Genomic DNA, 11,293 nt, shown 5'->3' on the forward strand with positions numbered 1-11,293 from the left:
TCAATTACAAAAATATTTCCCATACCTGATTTCACAATTTCAGGGCAATCTTTTTTCCAATGTTTTTTCTGTCTACACTTGAAGCATTTGCCTTTCGGCTTGCCATGTAGCTTGGTAGACGGGTTCTTTTTCCCAACTTTGTTCTTACCATTTCCTTTTGGCTTAGGCCTAGAAGAAGAATCATTTTCAGAAATATTTATACTTCCCAGAGATTTCTCAGTATAATAGATCTCTTCAGCAGAATGGATTTCGTTCATCAATTCAGTTAAGGTCATGTTTCTTTTGTTCATGTTATAATTGACCTTAAACTCTTTAAATGTTTATGGTAGAGATTCTAGCACCATGTCAATTTTTGAGTTATCATTGATTTGTGCTCCCTGAATCTCAGCCTTAGTTAAATAGTCCATCATTTTGAGGACATGATCACAATCTCTTGTGCCCTTCCCCATTTTGCAGTTCATAATACCTTTCAGCGCTGCTTGTCTCGCGAAACGAGTACTCTGCCCGAACATCTCTTGGAGACTATCCATTATTTCAGTGGCAATCTCCAAGTTCTGATGTTTGGTCTGCAGAATATTAGAAATTGAGGCTAAAACGTGGCATTTTGCCATTTCATTGGCCTTTTGCCATTTCTCACAAAGCCTCCTCTAATGTCTATGAGCATCATCCGCTGGAACTAGAGGGCATGGCTGAGTTAAGACATATTTATAATTTTCAATAGTCAGGACAATTAATAGATTTCTTTTCCAATATATATAGTTCTCTCCAGTGAGTTTATTTTGACTCAAAATAATAGTAAGTGGGCTTAGGGAAGACATTTTCTGAAAAATAAAACATCCATGCATAAATAATTTGATATAATATTCACAATAAATGACAAAAATACAAAAAACTATAAATGCATTTTTATTTATTGTAACGATAATCTAGTAAATTATCCATTGGATTATTTACTTTCATATAGAGACTAATTTATAATTATCATTATCATTTTGGACCTAAATTTGTTAACAGAGTTTCGTTGGGAAGGTTAATAACAAATTTTAGTTGAGTGTATAACCATTGTTTCAATCTACGTATTTTTTATATCAATAGTTATCATTGGGGTGAACAATTGATTGAAAAATATTTCAATTTTGTCTTTAAAGAAGTTCATCAAATAAAATATCTAATATATATACCCTTCAAAGAGAGCATCGCCATATCATGAAGTCGAGGTATATATATAATTTTATTATTGAACTAATAATGGAGCTCGTGGGAAAAATTATTTTGAATTTTCCCTCTCCCACTCAACATTTTAAAATTGGTTTTTCCTTTTTAAAACATACATTAATTATATTGTTAATTGCATGTTTCCTATAATATTATCTAGATGATATCCAATATTATTAAGCATTAATTTTCAAACAATATAATGAGATTCATAATTAATGAATAACATGTGTCATTATGCATAGAGTGGCATTACCTATTCTATATGACATGTTGTCATGGCATGTTATCATCCAAAACATAACATATAGAAAAAATAATTAAATAATCTTAATTCATGCTTTCCTAAAATGAAAAAATACATTAACCCTAAGCCTAATCTTCATTGGGCTTCTTGTCAATGTCCATCTTTCATAGCTATCTTTGTTAATGGACTAGGGGAAATTGAGCTTTTAAATTTATTATTGGTCCAATTTTAATTTTTGAAAGAAAATAAAACTTTTGCGTCGCGGGTTGCCCCTGAAATGTTCGGCCTTCGCTTCCTCTGATTTGACATTCATGATTATTCTCCAGTGATTTACAAATTTCCTAGGCCAATTTTGGCTTACAAAATTTCTATTACAGTAAAATAAATCAAGAGGGAAATGTGGTGATAAAAAACCACCCCTCTTGTTACAGATCCAAATAAAATATACATCAAAGAATCTAACCATGAATTAAGACAAACCATCAGCATGCTTTATTCATATATTAAACCAATAATATATCTGAATAAATTTTGTCACTCTAATACATAAATATCAAGATTGATTTCATAAGAAATTCTTATATATTAGTATGAGATGAGATGGTTCTAATACCAATTGTTGGTGAAAAATCAGTTTTTTTAAAAAAAAAATTTAGGATCGATCTCATATAATATCTAGGAATTCGTAATCTAGAAAATCATAACTTAATAATCCGATTTGGTTTTTTTGCTGAGTTAATCTAGGCTCCCAGATCACGATCTGTCACCACCACTCCTGTTAGATCACGATCTGCTACCAAATAATCTTCCAGGCTATAACTCAAGTTTGATTCGCACTTGACGTGTCGATGCCTTCATCACCACTAAAGCAACCAGCAAGAGAAAAATTTTCCTCTCAATTTTTGAGAGAAAAATTCTTTTTCTCTAATCTGTATATTGCGACTATTTTTTTTGGGAGAAAATAAGTTATTTTATTTCTCTATCTGGTGGAAACCCTAAACTCTATATTTTTCTATTTTTTAATTCTATTCAATCAAATTTGATTTAAATTAAAAAATAATAAAACCAAAGGCAACGTTACTTGTTCTTGTGTTATAGGGGCCCACCTTGTGAAATAACACAATGCCCCTTACACCCTTACACACCAGCATATTACATGGAGCCTCCCACTAAATAATATATTTAGGCTTCTAACCCAAATAGCTAGTTATCTTACTTATTAATCTCGTAGCGGCGCAATCAATTAAATGAGCTAACCCGGGGATCATATGAGCACATACAATAATGGCTACAATAATTAGGCATGCAATTAAACTAGCTCAATTATTTAATTCCAAATCTACTCCACTAAAAGATTGGAATTGACATCCATAATTGTATACTAAATATGTTGACATACTCTGGACAGAGAATTCTATGATCAAGTGTCGAAAACCCATCAAGAGATGTGTTGTATAAATTCTATATTGTTAATCTATAACTCCAATACTTATAATTGCTCCAACCAGGATACCAGATAATCTTGACTATAAGTATGTGTCGTGCCTAATGTTGAGTGTTAGAAAATGCATATTTATAAAGGAGAAAATCGTCATTTTACATTTCAAGTCTTACTAACAACCCTTACTTTTATGTATTTAAACTTCTTATAATTTAATTATGTGTGTTTTATTTTAACTAAGTATTTTATGTATTTTAGGGATATCATAGTCATTTCACAATGAACGAGAGATCAGACGACAAAACGGACATCACTTTTGAACTCAAGACGGTCGAAAACCTTAGGAGGAGCATAAAAGGAAAAATAGTACTGTTCACATATACGGTACTGTCTACGTTACTGTTCACGACACTGTTCACATACACGGATCGATGACGTGGCATTGACTGATGATGTGGCATTGAATGATGAGGTGTCATAATCCTGTTGGACTAAAATTCTTATACACTGTTGATTGGTGACCTGGCAGTATATCAGTGGACCAAAAATCTCGCGTACGGTACATGCATTACACAGGATTATTTTCAACCAAACCGCGTCACTGTTCAAGCCGGGTCAAACCGTGTTACTGTTCAAACCGCCTACTGTTGACTGATGATGTGGCGCAATCCTGAGTGTCCAAACTGTTTTTAATCCGATGGCCATGATTTACTCAATGTATCTATAAAAAGAGGGTTTCCCCCCTTAATTTGATATCTCTAAATCCATTTTTGGACTCCATTTTCTGTAATTCCTTCTCCATCTTGTATTTTCTACGTATTTTAATAAATTTCCATTTTGCCCCTAGTTCAATTATGAGTAGCTAATTTTCTTTCAAGTTTGGGTTGAAGGTGAAGTCTCAACATGTGTCATAGGCTTTATTTGGTAAATTTATTTTCTCTTCCCCTCTAATTTTTGTGGATGTTTTGACTTCTCGTCGACAAATAATAATAATTTTGTCTAGATACCGCCCTGGTTTCACCGGCTCCCTAGTACACGGTTATTATTATTTGGCACGATAAGCCCTTAACACCATATTGTTTAGAGTGTAGTTCATGAGGTATGGATTCTCAAATGGAATAACAATTACAATTATGAAATCATGACTAACTCAAGATTAAAATTACAGTAAAATCAATGCCTATGAGATTTAATAAGTCTGACAGTTGTTACAAAGTTAATTAAATCTCATATGTGATCCTGTTCAATGTAGTTGTACTACATCAATAAATTCATACATGATTAAGACAAATCATTCAATAAATTTATTACAGTCTATACCTAAATAAAGTGCCCAACTTTATTTATCAGTTGCGAACATAATTTATTTAATCATAGATAACTTGTATTTATATCTTCTGTGAATCCATATGGTGATCACATAAATACATATAATATGATTAATTGGACTTTACTCAAAATATTAATGCAACTAAGATACTTGAATAAAATACCTAATTTATTTTATTAATTAGAAAATTTATTTATTACAATAAAATAAACACATATGCTTTTAAAGAACATATTTTCCCAATAGGTTATGCTCTAACTTAGAGTATCTCCAACATATCAATTCCCAGAAGTAAGAAGTCAAGGGTTCAATCCAATGCGTAACTAATCGGTCGTGGTTTTGTTCAATAATTTCAAAAAACAAGTAGAAATGAAATAAAATTATATACCACTGATAACTCGATGAAATGAGAGTTATTATGTCAATTCTAGACTTAAATCAAGATCACTTAGAAAGTAAATAATGTGTTTTTATTGCCTTTTTGTTACATTTTACATAAACATTCATTTTAGTTTAGTCTTAATAAGTTTTGATTGATTTAAAGTAATTCGTGCTCAAATTGTGTGCATAATTGTAGGTTTCCAGAAGCTTATAATTCATGGAAGGAATGCTGATGCAATAGGCTAGCAAAAAGGAGGAAGAACATTGCTATAAAAGAATTGAAACAAATCTGGAACAGTGCAGTTGCTATAGCAATCATTGCTGTAGCAATTGTTGTGTAAATTTTATTGAACTCGCAAGTGCACGAATCTATTATTGTATAGATCAATGGTAACGAGTGTCGATCCCACGAGGAGGTGGATTTTAATTATATGTAGAATTAATTTTGTATGAGGGTGGTTAGATTTGTGGTGAAAGTGATTTGGATTATCCTAAAATTCGAATTAAAATGGCACGAATAAATTGAGGAGAAATCTATTAAATTGACGTACTTGGATATCTGGATCCGTATCAACATGCACCATGGGCTAAATATTCCTTATTAATACCAATTAAATCATGAGGGGGGAATCCACACCTCATGAACCACACTCTAATCAATATGGTGCTAAGGGCTTATCGTGCCAAATAATAATAACCTTGTACTAGAGAGCCGGTGTAATCAAGGCGGTATCTAGACAAGATTATTATTATTTGTCGACGAGAAGTCAAAACATCCACAAAAACTAGAAGGGAAGAGAAAATAAATTTACCAAATAAAGCCCATGACACATGTTGAGACTTCACCTTCAACCCAAGCTTGAAAGAAAATTAGCTACTCATAATTGAACTAGGGGCAAAATGGGAATTTATTAAAACACGTAGAAAATACAAGATGGAGAAGGAATTATAGAAAATAGATCCCAAAAATGGATTCAGAGATATCAAATTAGGAGGGAGGCCCCCTTTTTATAGATACATGGAGTAAATCATGGCCATCAGATTAAAAACAGTTTGGACGCTCAGGATTACGCCACGTCATTAGTCAACTATACGCGGTTTGACCACGCGGATGAACAGTAATACGGTTTGACCTGGGTTGAACAGTGACACAGTTTGGTTGAAAATAATCCTGTGTGATGCATGTACCGTACGCGAGATTTTTGGTCCACTAATATGCTACCACGTCACCATCAACAGTACATAAGAATTTTAGTCCAACAGGATCGTGACACCTCATCAGTCAATGCCACATCATCGGTCAATGCCACGTCATCGATCCGTCTATGTGAACAGTGTCGTGAACAGTAACATAGACAGTACCGTACACGTGAATAGTACCGTACATGTGAACAGTGCCATTTTTCCTTTTATGCTCCTCCTAAGGTTTTCGACCGTCCTGAGTTCAAAAGTGATGTCCGTTTTGCCGTCTGATCTCTCGTTTATTGTGAAATGACCATGATGCCCCTAAAATACATAAAATACTTAATTAAAATAAAACACACTGAATTAAATCAAAAGAAGGTTAAATACATAAAAGTAAGGGTGTTAGTAAAACTTGAAGTGTAAAATGACGATTTTCTCCTTTATAAATATACATTTTCTAACACTCAACAGTAATCCTGGAACAACGACAAAGAAAATTCTGTGCGGGATACTTGCAGAATTGCGATCTGCAGTTTCCTAATCTGACTTATGCGCGCCCTAGGCTTCCGTTTACCCTAATTTTCAACTATAAAAGAAGCACACATCATAAGGATTAAAAAGGGCCGTCACCCAAGGAGAAAAACACAAAGAAACAAAAGGAAAACAAGATTCAAGAGAGAGATTAAGGGCTGCACAAGAGGAGGATTTGCAGAAATCAATTGGGAGCTCAATCATTCTTATTCTTCTCTTGCTTTCTCGTTTTCTATTTATTTATGGGGATGTGTTTCATGGCTGAAACTTTGTTCTTTATTTTTCTTTTACAAACCATGAACTAAATTTATTTGTAGTTGAGTGATAAACAATCTTGATGGTTTATTGACTAGAAATATGTGTTGCTGCATGTTTGCTGTGGCAGTTTGTTTTGATAGTATTTATTTTATTCGTTATTTCGGTTGATCACCCATTTAATGATACTAGCTAATGAAGAGCCGCAAAAGGGCCTATCTTAGTGGAACATATTAGAACAATACTTGATCTTAAATTAAATTTCCCGGATTGAGTTTTACTTGAGTCCCAAAAGGGCCATGCTTGATTTAAGATTAGTGATGAACTAGACATAAGGATTCACCTTGTAGGGTAAATAGAACAAGCGTGTAATGCTATATCTTATGTTGGCATAGCAACTGATCACTGTTAGGTTGCATATAGATATAAAATATCCAACATGCGACGGCTGATGATACATAAGGATTCTGCCCAGTACTGTAGCAAATACTGCAGCAACCGAGCCAACCATTAGAAAATAGTCAAGACCATTAGGAGAGTTTATTCACTCAACTACTATATATTCCCATTAGTTTTATCATTGAGCTTGACGTGATAATTTACTTTGTTGCATTTTATTGATTGTGTTTTTATTTTAATTAGTAAATTAGTTTCATCAATTGTTTATCTTAATTTAGACACAAAATCTGCACTGTTAAGATTGTTGTAGCAAGTCTAATAACATCAATCCTTGTGAAGACGATCTTGAATACTCATCACTTTATTACTTGTTGTGTACACTTGCACATTGACACCAATAGCATTAGTATTTATACACCAACAACCACTATAATTAATTAATTAACCGATGCTGTTTAGATTTTGTGCTTGATTGTATATCAATATCAAGATTTTAAATTAAATTATATTGTCGTGGTCTGAATGATTTTTATTTTTAATATTTTTACGAATTTTTTCATGTTCGGTTCGATAATATTTAAAGTAATAACAAACATAGGTTTTCACGGAGTGAAATTGTAAGGGTATGGTAACTAAATCTTGTTTCTTATTGTATAATGATAAAGACTTAATTCAATATGAAGTGGTATGATATTTTAAATGCATTGCAAGTAAATTGAAATTTTTTATACGATGGGAGGAAGTGCGACTGATGATGATTGGGAGCTTACTTCTCCATCTAATGGGGTGCGAACTGTGGTTTTAGTTGGCCATACTGGCAATGGCAAAAGTGCAACGGCAATAGTATTCTTGCAAGAAGAGCCTTCAAGTGGAGGGCGAGCTCGTCTAGTGTTACTAGTACTTGTGAAATGCACAGAATCGTGCTCAAAGATGGCCAAGTTGTTAATGTCATTGATACCACTGGTAACTTACTAACGTCGTTGCCTAGATATTCCATTTCCATGCCTGTTGATGTTGCGGTGGTAAGTAGATTGATGTTATGGTAGTGAAAAAAAAAGAAAAAATAAAGTAGATTGATGTTATGACCAATTGCAGGACTATTTGATTTTTCTGCTGGCTCCGAGTTTGTTGGCAAGGAAATTGTCAAATGTATCGACATGGCCAAGGATGAGATCCATGCAGTCCTTGTAGTTTTCTCTGTTAGAAGTCGTTTTTCTCAAGAGGAAGAAGTTGCACAACACAGTTTGCAGACCTTGTTCGGGAAAATGTTTTTTGACTATATGATTGTTGTTTTCACAAGAGGATGAACTTGAAGATAATGACGAAACGTTAGAAGATTACTTGGGTCGTGAGTGTCCAAAGCCTTTAAAGGTTTGTTTCTGAACGGCAATAGTTTCGATAATTTCATTAGTCATTTTGATCAATTTGTCTTAGGTTGGTTCTTTTGTGAAGTTTTATCTCCTATACGGTTGGAATATTGGAAGTTTATTATGAATATATGCATGCTGAAAATACTAGATAGGTTTATAGTAGTCCAGCCGTCTTAAAATTCCATTTTCAATGGGGCTTCATTTCCTAAATGGTTTTCTTCTACGATGCGGGATTAACCGGAGAGGTGATTGATTGGTAATTTTCTGCTGGCGTTATTTAATTTTAGTTATATTTTAATGTCTTTGAATGAGATGTCATTCATTCATTTGCTAAGCATTTATGCTTTTCTTATTTGTATTGTTTGATTTCATCTGTTATTTATTTTTGGTTCTTATTCTATTAATGTGTTCATTTGTTTGTTCCTTAAAATATGCACCTCTTTGATTTATATGCTTAAAATTAACTTACTTTTAAGATTTTAGAAGTGCGCCAAGGAGGATATGACTTGCTATACAGATCCATTTTATTAGGCGTTGTTGGAATAAAATATGAAGGCTAACTTTATAAGATTTAAAATTCTCTTAAAAATCCCTGTGGATTCTAGCCTCAAAATTGGTGTCTAAATTTCAATGTGAGATCTTTCTTTAGTTTCAACATGCAAATCTCTTTTTTCAGTTTCAACATGCAAATCTCTTATTTTTAGAATTTACTTGATGAATTTGGTTCCTAATACTTTTCAAGTTTAGGAGTAGGAAGAAAAATAACAAAAATGAAAATAAGACCCCTTCAAGTTGTAGCTTCGCAATTAACAAAATCGGGTTATTTTATTTTTGAAGGGAACTTTGTTTAACTTATTTTACTAATTTTTGTAGTTTGAAGGAATCAAAATTTTTTAATTATAATGTTGCAAAATTAGGTCAATTATGTAGATGCCATAGAAAATATGCTCACTTCTTTTGGCAGTTTTGAGCCTTGGTCACTTGAGTTTGTTTATGGCAATAGTACAGTCTTTCATGCTTTTTTCTAAATGTAAAAATTTGCCTAGTGAAGAGGCAACTACTGATTTGTAGCCACTGATTTTGATTGGGTCAATGCTTTTCACTGGAATATATGCAGATTATTATTATTTTCTGTTATATGGAATGCTAATCACCCTTTAATGTCTTAAAATTTGATGGACGTAAAATTCCAACATAAGGAGAATGGAATTAATTATTAAAATTTGATTATTGCTTGCCCTTAAATAGTTTTAGGGGATGCATGACATGAAGTACCAATGATCACAATAAAAAAAAATTTTGTCAACTGAATATCTTTCAAACTTTTGGAGACTACAAGTGTTTGATTGGTTTGTCAATGTTTACGAAAGGGGCTAACATTTGCTTTATTCTTGATGATTTTTCCATTCTTTTAGGAGATCCTTCAACTATGTGATAATAGGTGCGTGCTTTTTGATAACAAGACCAAGGATGCGCCCAAGAGAACTGAGCAGGTTGGGAAGCTTTTTTCTCTGGTTAACTTTGTGATCGTGCAGAATTGTGGACAGCCATATACAAACGAAATCTTTGCTAAGTTAAAGGTGACTTCATTACAATCGTGATAGAATTATGTGCTGCATCTTTCTGAATATGTCACGATAACGTCTTTTTTTTTTTTTCTACTCAGACAGGGGCTACTAAACTCCATGATCAATAAGTCATTAAGTTATCTGTTCACTGATTGTGTTTTTATTTCTTTTTTTCTCTCAAGAAATATTAAGAACGAGAAATTTCAGAGCTGAAGGAGCAGCTGCAAAAATCATATGAAGATCAATAGGAGCAAATGCAAAAATCATATGAAGATCAACTCAAACGAATTACTGAGATGGTATTTTTTATGCTCCTTGTTTTGGCATCAAAATATGACATGCATATGTGTTCATTTCTTGGATTTGGTAATCATTTCCAAAACTGTGTAATTAAAAAATGCCTATAAAGTGTGCAGGTACTTGTAATGATATTCTAAATTGTGAGACTTGGAGGTGGTAAAGATTGCCGCTCTGTCCTTACCCCTATATTTTTGGAGATTGCCATTTGAAAAGAGACTTTATCTTGCTAGTTGATGGGGACAAATCTGTTTTTAAGTTATCTGTTCACTGATTGTGTTTTGAAGGTTGTAATATGTTGTTCTTATCTTGACGATTGTTTGACTGTCTTGTTCTGTTTTGTTTCTTCATGAAATTAAGTAGATACTCTATGGTAGTAGCTATAGGTGGTTTGCTCACCATGACTTGCACTTAGATAGGATCTTGAGAGTGCTCAGAGGGAGAATGAGGGGCTCCATAAAGGAGTTGAAATTTGAGACTGTGCCATTCTTTGACCTAGTTACCTATAGGCACTATATGCCATTGGCGTGAAAATCACCTAAAGTATATTTTTTCTGTCTCCTCTTCCTTTTCAGATAATATTTAAAGTTCATGCCGCATTTATTCTTGGTGTTTTACCACAGTCAAGTGTTGAGTGTTAGAAAATGCATATTTATAAAGGAGAAAACCGTCATTTTACATTTCAAGTCTTACTAACAACCCTTACTTTTATGTATTTAACCTTCTTGTGATTTAATTACATGTGTTTTATTTTAATTAAGTATTTTATGTATTTTAGGGGCATTATAGTCATTTCACAATAAAGGAGAAATCAGACGGCAAAACGGACATCACTTTTGAACTCAGGACGATCAAAAACCTTAGGAGGAGCATAAAAGGAAAAATGACACTATTCACATGTACGGTACTATTCACGTGTACGGTACTGTATACGTTACTGTTCACGACACTGTTCACATAGACGGATGATGACGTGGCATTGACCGATGATGTGGCATTGACTGATGAGGTGTCACGATCCTGTTGGACTAAAATTCTTATGTACTGTTGATAGTGACGTGGCAGCATATCAGT

At 33.3% G+C, this 11,293-nt stretch overlaps 1 pseudogene; it reads left to right on the forward strand.

The window, feature by feature from the left end:
- Positions 1-7,716: 7,716 nt before the first annotated feature.
- LOC18049983 lies at positions 7,717-10,750 on the forward strand (annotated as a pseudogene).
- The last annotated feature ends 543 nt before the right edge of the window (positions 10,751-11,293 follow it).

This window comes from Citrus clementina, unplaced genomic scaffold (genome assembly GCF_000493195.1).
Source record: "Citrus clementina cultivar Clemenules unplaced genomic scaffold, Citrus_clementina_v1.0 scaffold_3, whole genome shotgun sequence".
NCBI classification, from domain to species: domain Eukaryota; kingdom Viridiplantae; phylum Streptophyta; class Magnoliopsida; order Sapindales; family Rutaceae; genus Citrus; species Citrus x clementina.